The sequence below is a fragment of the Empidonax traillii genome, unplaced genomic scaffold (genome assembly GCF_003031625.1).
Source record: "Empidonax traillii isolate 1590-97213 ecotype Southwest subspecies unplaced genomic scaffold, ASM303162v1 scaffold295:size639837, whole genome shotgun sequence".
Taxonomy (NCBI): domain Eukaryota; kingdom Metazoa; phylum Chordata; class Aves; order Passeriformes; family Tyrannidae; genus Empidonax; species Empidonax traillii.
Window position 1 is genome coordinate 619,732 of NW_020955488.1, and position 9,476 is coordinate 629,207.

The 9,476-nt window shown below is 41.3% G+C and overlaps 1 long non-coding RNA gene across 1 annotated transcript in view; it reads right to left on the reverse strand.

Annotated features, from left to right (window-relative positions):
• Positions 1 to 7,355, reverse strand: part of LOC114060861 — a 12,860-nt gene extending 5,505 nt beyond the window's left edge. The window contains exons 1-2 of the long non-coding RNA XR_003571990.1: positions 7,230 to 7,355; positions 2,137 to 2,187 (exon numbers count right to left, since the gene is read on the reverse strand). This is a non-coding gene — a long non-coding RNA (uncharacterized LOC114060861). The remainder of the gene's footprint in view (positions 1 to 2,136; positions 2,188 to 7,229) is intronic.
• Positions 7,356 to 9,476: the final 2,121 nt, after the last annotated feature.

Genomic DNA, 9,476 nt, shown 5'->3' on the forward strand with positions numbered 1-9,476 from the left:
ATTTTTTTTTTTTTTTTTTTTTTTTTTTTTTTTTTTTTTTTTTTTTTTTTTTTTTTTTTTTAGTTATTTTTAGGCTTGGTCACCAGACCTACTGTGTAGGAAATGTATGATCTTGTAATAAGAATGAATAGGTTGCATGCTCAAAGACCTCTTTATCAGAGTTCAGTGTAGCTGCTTTTACTGTCTCCCTCAGCAGCTCGAAAAAATAAGCTTTCAGAATTTTTGTCTCTCTCCTTCAGCTCCTGTGTAGTGAGCTCCCCCATTCTTTTCCTTGCCCTAACAGAACAGAAAAACCTTTCTCCTTCCACGAGGCCAGAAAAAGACTTCTGTAGTATGCTGGAAATGCCCTGAAGGAATATTGTTCACTTACCTTTAATGATTTTATCTTCCTTAGACATGGGTAACACACATATAAATAAATGGAGACAGTATGCATATATGCCCATTACTAGGGAGAAAGGCTGTAGACTCATCTGAAAAGGATCTTTCATACTGTCAGCTTTAACTGGTATGTAAAGATGACAACTCAAGTACCAAAAATCAAGCTCATTTATGTAGTTTTCTTATGAGCATGTTTAGTAGCAGCTTAGCTGCATAGAAATGTTCAAATCCAGGCATCATTTTTGAGCTTAAAGCTAATTTCTGTCTCAACTATCTGTCTTTCAACAGATGTCACTCTTTCTTAACTCAGTCCGTTTTGGTGTTGTTCCCCCACTTCTCATCCTGCTTCTGTTTGCAGGAGATTGTTGCCTTGTGGCCTTGTTGCTGTGCTTACTGTCTTTCCTTCTCAGCTGAGCGGATGAGGGCAGTTGACACTCAGGTCAGTGGTGGTTTCTGCTTGTCTCATACACGCTACATTTTTGTGACTGACTCGTGAGCTGCTGAGACAAACTTCTGTAGGGACATTATGGATCTGGGCCTTAGGGTAGATGGGGCATAAGCAGGGCAGATATAGTGTGGTGTTTCTTTTAATAGGGGAAAACCAGACCTCTACAGTGATTTTTTTTTTTCCTGACATATATAATGGATTAAGTAAAGAATAGAAGAACAGTTTGGTTTAAAGCTTGAAGCAGAGCCTACTTCATGCTGTTGCAGCTTCTCCACATCAAAGGAGGAATGTGTGACACAATCCCTGCCTAGCACAGGTATGGATTCCTTACCAGGTTTTCTGTAGCTGTAATGAAGTAATCTCAGGAAGAGAACAACCACATATAAAGTCACATTTTTTCAATACTATTCAAAGCAGTCTTTATGCTGGCCAAAGAGGCTGGCAAAAAGGCATTTGTGTCTATTCCCACACCAAAGTTCAGTTCACAGTCTTGTAAATACTGTCAGTGTAAGCACTGCCCTCTGTTATACTGAATTTCCTAGTGCAGAACGCTTCACTGCTGTTGTTTGATTCTTTGTGCCCATTGACCATGCTTGCTGATTTTTATTGTGTTTTGGAGAGTAGAGGATTCAGATGGTCCATTTTATAGTCACCATTTCAAGAAAGTAGGAAAGCCATAAGGTAACCTGTAAATTATCAGAGATTACGCTCCATCTAAAGTTGGCAAATGTTATGCTTATATATGGTAATACAAAATTCTACATTAAGACAAGCAGAAGAGAGCTTGATTTATTTCATTGAAGACTATCAAAAAAAATGTGCCAGGACTGGAAAGTTACATCGACCCTGTCTTTTAAAGAGTGATGCAGAGAGTGACAAGGAGCATGGTAGATGTATGAGATACATCTGAGGCTTTGTCCACACTACACATAGAAAAGTCACCCGTATTTTCACTCTGTAGTCTCAGTGAGTAGCTTAAAAGTGAGACATCTGTTGTGGTTTTAGGGGTAAATAACAGTTCTGTGAATCTTGATGTTCCATGTACTACCTCTCACCCCTGAATTTGAGAGAACCTGGACTCTACAAAATGCAAGAGGGAATGAGCAGCTCAGCTGAATGTGAAGTCTGAACTGACCTTTTAACTGCTGGAGAAAAAAAAGACACATCAGAAAGAAGAAAAAGGAAGAGAGAAGGGGAAGGTGCTATTCACACCTTCTAAATTTAGGCGTCCAACCTTAGGTACCTGCCTGTCTTAATTTAGTTTGGAAAGAACCAATGCTCTTAAATTTAGGATCTCCAAATCTTACCTTAATGCAGTGTATGAAGTGGGTGGTGATAATGCCTCTATTCCTTAATCCCTGGTGGGGGAATGAAAGCGGAAAAGTCAGCTCAGAATGTTGACCATAGTAGACTGGCTCTCCCTGGAATAATTTGTAACAGTTTATGGAGCTTAGACCCTAAGTTTCTAAGCAATCTGATCCCATTGTTCACTTTGATGGCTGCTATTTCTAATGGAATTTTTTCTTAACATGTAAGAGTTAAAACCAAAAGAATTAAAGTGAGAGACAGTCTTTAGGGGAAAAAATAATGCCCACGTGTTGAAATTACATCCAGGAGGTTACACTCTAGCTCTGCAATTTGCCTCTAAGCTTTCCATACTTACTATTTATTTTTGCAGTTACGTACGAACACACAGTGCTGTGGGTGGGGTTTAGATTGCTCTGACTGGGGCAGCAGGTAATGCTGAACTGTCATTTCCAGTGAGCATTAAATATTGAAAACAGAATCAGCCTCTCTTTGGCAAATCTTAAGTTTCCATTAGCAGCAGATGGTATACAAGGCAGGGCTAGGCACCTACCTATAAAGACCTCTTGTTTCTCAACTGCATATCTCTACCACCTGACAGCCAGTCGTGCTCTGATTAGAGTCAGAGGAAGTGGGTGTGCCTTCCATTAGCAAAGGCAGAAAGTAATATTGCTGAAGACTTTTTCTCTTGAGAGCTTTCTTTTTGTGACTCCTCATCTTAGAACCACTTCTCTGCACAGCGTGCAGTGCTTTGTGAGATGCCTGAAAGGTGCTGCAGAACATGAACTGTGGCATTTGTGGTGCTAAACAGGATTTGGTGAGGTGGGGGCAGGGAGGAACTGGAAACCTGTGTCTTCAAGTAGCTCTCATTTGAGCACTCTGGTTTCAAAAAGCAAGTGAAAGCAGATCAGCCACTGAGGCAATGTAAGGACATGTGTGATTAAATGTTAGTCATTCCCCCTTAGTTGCTTGCAACTGTAGAGTAGAGCAAGGTGCAAGCTGGAGTTCTAAAAAAAATTGACTTTGCTACCAGAATTGAATGTGTAGACTAAAGTCCTAGACTTAGGAAGGCTAATTAATCAGAACAGTGCAGTAAGTGTGGCCCCCGTACACTGCAGATGTCCACCTGTTTGTTGGCTTTACTGTGCTATGCTGCAGTTACCCCGAGACAAGGGCTGACCCACGGGTGATCCCAAGGCAGTCTCCTGTTGCCACTCTGTGGAGTCCCATCTTGGAAGGCAGTCCCCAGGATGGTTTGGTAGCCTTTACTTTAAAGGCAAGTCTTCAGTAGGTTTTTGCACGCTGTGATTACCCGTGGGAGCTGCTTGCAAAGATCAGAGCGCAGAGCAAGTGGGGCTCTGGTACATCCTGCACCACTGCAAGCCAGATCAATGCCATCTCTGGCACCTCTTAAAGTTCGTGGTGTATGTAACTGCACTGAACACTTAGAGGGACAGCAGCAGCTTCCTGGGAGTCCTACAATTTGGTTAGAATTAGTCATCACTACAGAGACTTTGGAGGACTTTGGATTCCGCTTTAATAAGCTGCAAACATTTAGCTCAGGATTTACATCATAAATCTTGCTTTTTTGTTCTACTCAAACAGGAGTGTCTACAAATCAGGTTAATATAATTTAACAGTACAGTAGTTAAGTAACAAAAAGGATCATAATTGGTAGTATTATCTAAGAAGCCAGAACAACCCTGCTTACAGCTGTCAGCTAAGATCTGACTCATCTAAGGTATTTTATAGCAACCATATGTTAGGCACGTCTATCTCACCTATTATGCAAAAAAAAAATGATAACGTTTCCTAATCAGGATTTGCCACTGAGCAGGATTTTCCGTAAACATCTCAGTATTGCAAGTGCTATCCAGAGTCAGGAGAAAACCTTTTGCAAGACACTTCTGATTTGTTAATTTAATAAATAGAATAAATGGTTACAAATCTTTGGCTAGTACTGATTCAGCAAGGCTGAATTTGAACTGTAGTTCAAATTACAGGTACGTTATTTTGGCAATTGAAATGTTAAAATATCCCTTTAGTACAAAATTCCTGAAGGTGACTACTAACCTTTTTGCACTTCTTGTGCATAAAAGCCTGGGTGTTTCAAATTGAAGACATGGTCTCAAAGCATGTGATACATGAGAAATACTTCACTGAGACCAGTACTGGTATAGTATCTTTACCTGCATGGACAGAAGAGGGAGGGTGATTTCATATCAGTAGAGGAGACCAAGATTAAAAAATGTTTGAAAATATTACAGTCTTTTGATAACAATGCAGGTGGTTAAGCTAGAATAGTAATTGCACTTTAACAAAGGCATACGCTGTTGCAAACCCCATAGGCTGTTGATTTTTGAGAAAGTTTTAGATCCAGTTCACTTTTACAAAGAAACCTGCCTAAACCTACACCCCCCTGCAGTCTGACTTGACTTCTTGCACAAAGATTCATTGTATGTCCATCAGCCTTAACTATTCCCAAGCAGTCTTAAGGAATAATATGGGGGATGAAGCTGCAGTCCCAACACTTCCTTCTGTTCTCAAAAGGGCAGTAGTTTTACTGCTTAAAGCTCTGATTGACTTTGAAGCTTTTCTGAATACATTCTTTTTTTTCTGAACTGTGGGGTCTCACTAAATAAAAAAAAAAAAATTAAAAACAAAACAAAACAAAAACAAAACAAAAACAAAACAAACAAAAAAAAAAGTAGATGTTTTTGCTGCTTAAGGTCCTTGGCTTGTTCTAAAATTTCACAACTAGAAATGTAGTTAAAGTGTTTCTTCCTTATTAAGATAACTTTTCCAGAGAGCACTTGAAATCTTGGAAAACAAGTGATTTTACATTAGCCCTCTACAGCTCTGGGTCAAAACATGTCATCTCTGCTAACTATTCATTTCTAAGATCCTCCCAAGCTCTGCTCTTTTGTTCACTGAACATCTGATGCTTCTTGTTATTCTTCTATAACCACAGATGTGCCCTCTTCAAAAAACTCACAATCTCACAATACTAAACTGACAAGCTGAGTGTCAAACCACACACCCCAAGCAGCCCTGAAGAAAAACAGAATCGCGCTTGAAGGAAAACAGAATAAATCACACGAATTGTTTCCAAAGAACGAATCTGAAACATTTCAAACGGTGCACAGGCATTGTTTCCTAAGAATGCAAATGCCATTTTTATGCTCACTTACTGTATAATCAGAGGCTGCTCTCAGAAAGAAGAGATAATTTTGAACAACTTTTTATTTCCTTGTTAGGGTGAGTTTTATCTCCTTGAGCTGAACTGGAGCCTTGCTATGGGACCAGGATGGGTCTCTTTTTTTGCAGAAAAGCAGCAGGGCTGTTGCTGTGCTGGCTGAGTTACACAGCGGGGTCAGTGAGGCCGCTTACCGGGGATTGTGCGGTGTGTGCATCGGAGCCCCGTGTGCTGCTGGCTGAGAGCAGCCGAGAGCTGGACAGGACTGAGAGAGCTCCCTCTGCCTGAGCGGCCGCCTCTCTGCTCTTGCGGGTGCCTGGTGACAGAAGGCTCTTTGGGCTGAGTGAGGAGATTTGTCCATAACTCTGTGGCCAGGCTATAGCAGGACCCACAACTCTTCAGCTGCAGGGCCTCTCTGCATCTCCCCTCCCGCTGCAAGTGCTGATGTGGGACAAGATTTGGTCCACAATGCTGTAGTTCTAAGGTGCCAAATATGTGTAATTTGGCTTGGCAATAATTCTGTAACTTACCTGAAAGGCCTTATGATACTATCCCACAAAGAATGACATGTAAAGGCAGTAGAAGGGGTCATTTTCATGCTGAAAAAATATTCAAGACCAGCTAGCTGGTTTATTAATTAAACTGTCAAGCACAGTTCACACTTCGTGCTGTCTCCTTCTCTCTACAGTTCAAAATTTGTCACAGCATAAAAAACCTCAGTAAAAATATAGAAGCATAGCTACAAACATGTATCTAGCTGCCTTGAAGGCTCTCTGTCAATATGTAACTGGAAGATAGTGCTGTTGTTTAAGCTTCACTGAAAAACTTCTTTTTTTTAATCTGATGATTCAAAGACAAAACATTGACCTCCAGTTTTGGTACTTGACTGATGATCTTCTGTAAAGATCTGTGTAGGAGTAATGCTGAGTTCTGGGTTACATCATTTATATATCTAGAGTTTGAGTCAAAAGTTGGATTTCTTTTTTCCTAGTTCATCTCTATCTGATGGCCTTGAAGATAAGAGATGATGCCTGAAGCAAAGCTGATAAAGTCACCAGTGCCAAGAAGCAGGGGGTGGGAGGGGGTGGGGAGGGACACAACAGCATAGATACATATCTTCACATCCTTATTTCCTTTACAAAGGGAGGAAGGAAGTTCCCTGCAGGTTAGCCAAAGAGTATCCGCTCCTACAGTTCTAAGAGGTAGCAAAGTACAATTTCCAAGAGCTGCAGGCTTTCAAAAATATTGAATTCAGTATTTCACAGATAATACCCCATAAAGTGTTTTCTATACCTAGTGCTCCTGAAAAACTTCTGCTAAAAATTCACAACTGGGTGTACAGCCACAGATACAGACACTCACCCCACCGTTTCATATCTCTACTCCCTTTCTGTCCTGTCTTCCAAATCCTTCCTGTTCTTCCCATCCCCGTGCCTGGCTATTCCTTTCTGCTCTACCCCTTCCCTGACTCCAACAGCTGGCACTCATTCTCCTACCTGCTCCCGGTGTGCCCTTGTAAAGATCCCACCTAACAGTCAGCTTCCACGACAGGAGAGCCCTGGGCTTCCCACCCCTCCTGCTGGCTCCCTGCACCCCAGGAAGGCTCAGCACTGCCCAGTGAAGGCCTTGAGTCTCCCACCCTTCCACCCACATAGGGAGCTGCTGCAGGGAACCTGCTGCAGGGCTCATTGTTTCAGCACAGGGTGGCAAACGGGCCATCTCTGCCCTTGATCCTCAAAAGTGGCTCACACGTGTCCTTGGTTTGGTGCCTCTCTACAGCTGGGAGGGCACTGCCCTGGGGCCACGTGGCTTGTGCAGACAAAAGTACTCATATAAGGATTCCTAAAACAGCATCTATAGGTTATTATGAAGGTTGTCTCTAAACCAGAAATGAATCACCCAACAGCTACAGCAGTGTTCCTGTGCAGAGATGATTAAGAATTTTTATGCAACTTCTTTAATCAGAAGAGGCCTGCTTGGTTGAAAATGAAACCTTTGCAGGAAAATATTGGTTTTGATCAATTTCTCAACTTGAAAAAGTGTCCATATTGTCAATGGGTATCACTTCAGCATTTCTAAACATACAGAAAGGGGAAAAAAGAAAAAATTAAGAAAATCAAGTTTCAAGTCACTTTTCATTTTAAGATGGGTTAAATTTCATTTGTGATCAAGTGGAGTCCAGCCCTTTTAACACACCTTACACCATGAGTTTATTGTTTGCAAAAATTTACATTTTTCACCTGTCCTCCCAAATTGATTGTTGTAGATTACACTATGTAAATACTCAAATGTATTTTTCCTTAGTAGAAGTACAGTATTTATTTTTAAAACTAATGTGATGAGGAGCCATAACAGCTTTGTTCAGAATCTCCTGCTATGTAAGAATCCCCAAATAGTAGCTCCAAATAGACTGTTGCCTATCAAAGTCATTACCTTTCATAATGCAACCTCAGGGAAGATTTTACTGCTGAAAAAAATATCCATTCCTACTTTTAACTAATTGTTGTAAGACATTGTTTAGTGTCAGAACTTTGACCAGGATTACAAATTCACCACTGAAGATGGATCAAACTAATCGGTGGTTTCAGAGGATCATGCGTATTTTTATTTGCGGATTTTTTGACTGAGCTAATAGTCTTCTTATGGCATATTTACATTTATTGAGGTGAGCTCTTTGCCTGTTGAGGACACCTTTAAGATGATTATCAATTAGCTGTTTGATCATCAGTTTCAAAGCATTTTCCAAAGATACTAAAGCCCTTCTTACAGAAACAGAAAGGGGAGTGGAGTGACTCATCCAAGGCACATGGACTGTATCAGATGCAGAGGCAGAAATAGACTCTGAGCCCCTGGTACCCACACTCATGGCCAGGGCACTAACGTGGCTTTTACCAGAACTGATAGAGGCATCTCACCACTTTGCAAAGGAACATCCCTTTCTGGTGGAACACACATTTGAAATTCAAAATGTATTTGCTTGGTTTTTGGCAATACACGCTATAATGCCTCCCTCACTCTTTTGCCTAACCCTACCCAGAGCAGGAAGAAAAATAAAAGTCCATTGAGTGTATTTTTCTGTATCAGTTGCTTTGCCTTGATGTTGCTGATACCGTAAACTTGGCTCCACACCAAACAGAAACGTTACAATTGAACTGGGTCAGATTTTCATAAGTAATCACCACCAGACTGGGGTCATATCTGTAGCTATACCCACTGCAACCTTTAGACTCAGTTTTGAATGTGGTTAAGTATGTTGAGGCCAAGCACTGTAAAATAAAGAGACTAAAAGCAGACCGTGTGCTCTGGCCTCAAGTGTGAATGCTGAGCTCTTTGAGGAATCTGAGCCACTTCATCGAGCTTCTTGTCTATTTATAACCATCCTGCCCATTGAAGAAGACGAGGCTACAGACATAAGGAGAGCTGATGGTTGGGGCAGAGCTACATGGGAGATGTTTGGAGAGCACAAGAGAGGAGCACTATGGGGATGGAGGGTTTGATATCCTCTAGCTCAGTGCTGCTCATTAAAGCCACCAACAGTAAACCCATGGGGTTAGCCCAGGGGCTTTAAACTGCCCTCAGGGAGAAGAAAATGTAGCCAGTCTGGTAAAATGGACTATTCTAGGCTATAGCAGAAAGAAAGCAGGATGGACTAGACTAATTAATATTACTTTATAAGAGTCTTGCAAAACCAGAGTATGTTTGAAAGCAGCAATGAACTTCAGGTAAAAGATGAAAGAGGGTATGAGAGACAGTCCAAGGAAGCCTCGGCCAAGTGGTTAACTACTATTACAACAACCCAATAGTTCTGCGTTAATTTGGGATGATTAAGGAATAAAAAATGCCTGGGGGTTGGGCATGGGTGGGAGCTGTTGTTACAAACTAGTAAGGTTGTAAATCTTGGCTGACTCTGAGCAAAGATTGTAAGTATTTGTTCATAGTTCTAGGTGGGTTGTTTTGGGGTGGTTGTTGGAGTTGTTTTTTTTTTAAATCCAGGCCATCCGTGTAGAGGCACTTTTTATTCAGTGAATTGCATCAGCACAACAGTCACAGTACGTACAGCATGTGGCAGCTCTTGCTGATCTTGCCAGCTTAGAGCCCATGACTAGCACTGGCACTTGTTCAGAGAGGGGGGTAAGGAAGTGCCAG